The 2,966-nt window shown below is 39.3% G+C and overlaps 1 pseudogene; it reads left to right on the forward strand.

Annotated features, from left to right (window-relative positions):
* Positions 1–1,925: 1,925 nt before the first annotated feature.
* LOC138297287 (microtubule-associated protein RP/EB family member 1 pseudogene) lies at positions 1,926–2,756 on the forward strand (annotated as a pseudogene).
* Positions 2,757–2,966: the final 210 nt, after the last annotated feature.

Genomic DNA, 2,966 nt, shown 5'->3' on the forward strand with positions numbered 1-2,966 from the left:
GATGCTATCCGGGTACTTATGTACGCTAACAACGTTCTCACTGTTTTCAAATGATTTAAGACTTTTTTACTTTTTAAATTCATAACTTGACTGGTGTATGTAGGATTTTTATTGTTTTGGTCTTGTTTTGTTTAGATAAATATTACCTATTTTTCTAAACCTGTGTTGTGTCATTTTGAAGTGTTTTCACTTAGTTACTGTGGGTGTTGGTACAACTACTTTAAACATTGCTTCTGAAGTTAAGCCTGCCTGCTCGTGCCAAGCTACCAAGGGGGTGAGCGAGGAATAATCAAGGGTGATTCTCTTTTATCCCTGACTAGAGTGAGGGTCCTTGCTTGGACAGGGGGTAACCTGACTGCCAACCACAGACCTGATTTCTAACATCCACCTGAAAATATGGCAGTAATCCTTCAGTACTCGTGATCTGGTGGGCGGAAGACCTCCAGCACTGACAGTCTTATAATAAGAGGGTGGGGTAGTAAGATGAAACAAAAATGAGAACCAAAGTGCAGCCAAGAGCATGAGAAAGGTGGGACAGCGGAAGCTGAATATCAAACCGCTCCATGAGCATATTCATATCATTAAAGACCTGTTATTGAGGCATAATGTGGAATATGCATTTCTCGGCCCTTCCTCGTGTCCTGTGACCTTCCTGTCCTATTGCTCAAATTACAGAAGTCTTTGGTCGGAGTAACATCATACATGTCATATTTTCTATATTTTCAGGACTGGCTATCCAAAATTTAGAGACGGCTAAAGATTTGTATGTAAAATCTTTGCACTTGTAGAAGGGCATTGCCATTTGGCCCATAATGGAGTAAAATATCATAGCTCAATGGTGAAAAATCTCAGCACATTGAAAGCATTTTTCTTACTCTGCAATTTAGACATTCATGGCTATGGGTGCCAAAACCCTCTCTTAAATATGTCATGATCGAGGATAGATACTGGTGGAGTCAGGCATACTGAGACTTTGTAATTAACTCCACCAGTGACTTGCCCTTTTCATATGCTTCTACTCACATGCTTCTGACAGGTGATCATGGATCCATTTATGATGGTACTCCAAACTTAATTTTTCATATGACCCTGAGTTGTAGCCCTGCAATCTGCAAATGTCAGGTACCATTTTTATGTCTCATTACAGCTTTAGCTACCTCAGAGAACTATGGTTACCAATATTTTAACATGGACTTAGAGGCTATGGAAATGCCCCTTGCTCCTGAATCCTAACACAATGATTAGTCCCCATATTCTTCCTATAGTCTCCTGACTGGAGGATTTTAGTCTCACAGGCTGTTGATGGGATGAATTGCATCCTTCTCTGCTGATGTCAGGGAACAAGATAACCTTCTGCATGTTTCTATAGTATTGATCTTGAGTCCATGGGAAATACATCTGTATTTATTTCAGCCTTGCTTCTGATAAAGAAGTAATTCTAGTATTCATATGCGTGTTGTTTTGAATTGATATATAAAAAGATATGTGCCAATTGAAAATGAAAGATTGTTACACTTGTTTCCAAAAAGGAGACCTTTTTTAGGTCTTGTCTACCAATAGGTTTCTGTTGATACCTCATGCCACCACACAATTTAATAAGCAGGATTTATGAGACTGACCACTGTCTGTTGTTTATATGTATATTTCCAGAATTATATTAGTATACAACTGGCTCGTAATGTTTCCCTTCTTCTCTTCTCCTTCTAGTTGTAATGAAGTAAGTACCATCGGAATGGAGTACACCCCGTGGAGGAAGGAGAATAGTCCCAGGTAAATGTTTGTTTTGGTAAGATCCTTAGTTACAGGGATTGTGGTTTGTGAGGAATTATTTATGATATGACATAAAGCCACAAAGAAAGATGACTACTTTGAACATGACGTCAACACGGGCAGCGCTGGTTTAAACGCGACAGGTAGTATAGAAAATGGCAGTCAATGTACATTCCACTTCTGTGACTGGTGATAACGTGAGTCGACATGATATGCTTTCATGGATCAAAGAGTCCCTGCAGCTGAACCTAACAAAAATTGAACAGCTTTGTTCAGGTAGTGTATACTAAATTCCAAGCCAAACTAGAGTGCAAATACATTCATAACTTCAAGCTGCTGCAAGCAACATTTAAGAAAATAGGTGTGGATAAAATCATTCCAGTGGATAAGCTGGTGAAGGGAAAATTCCAGGACAACTTTGAGTATGTTTAGTGGTTCAAAACGTTTTTTGATTCAAATTATGATGGAAAAGATTAAGATCTGGTTGCAGCCCGACAAGACTAGGAGGCTGCAGTAGCACCCATTTTTGCAGTGCCTTTCCCGAATAAGCCAAGAAATCACTCAGCTCCAATTCAGATGACCTTTTGGTAGAGGCCACAGAAACAAAGACTACCGGAACACACTCCTTTCAAGGCATTAAGAAAATGGCAAAATTAGCTCCACGGAAAACAGCATTCACTCCCCAAAGAAAATGTTGTAGTTGGAAAACCTGGGCGTACATTAAACAAAAAGGCTGTAGGCAATGGGGAGGATGAGTCAGTAGAACCTATACAGCAGACTAATGTTTTCAAAGTAATAGTGGAAGACCTGGTCAAGGAGAGAAATTTTACTTTGGGAAGCTGAAAAACATTGAGTTGATGTGCCAGGAGAATGAAGGAGAAACCAACCCTGTACTACAGAAGATTATAGAAATGATCTACACCACAGATTAGGGTGTTGTGGTTCTAGATGAAGGAGCACAACCACAAAAACAAGAGGAATATTGATGCCCCTCAAGACAACCTATGAATCATCGGACTTCTTCACCCAAAATAATGTGCATATCTGTAAAAATATTCCCTTTTTTATTTTTCTCAGAGGTTTCTTTCTGAAGAAAAAGACCACACATGTTAAAGTGCACTTGCTGAACTTTCACTCCTTTTCCAGTGGGCTGAGTAGAAGTTTTTCCTCATTTCTTAGAGTAGTATTAACATCTA

The sequence above is a fragment of the Pleurodeles waltl genome, chromosome 5, assembly GCF_031143425.1.
Source record: "Pleurodeles waltl isolate 20211129_DDA chromosome 5, aPleWal1.hap1.20221129, whole genome shotgun sequence".
Classification (NCBI taxonomy): Eukaryota; Metazoa; Chordata; class Amphibia; order Caudata; family Salamandridae; genus Pleurodeles; species Pleurodeles waltl.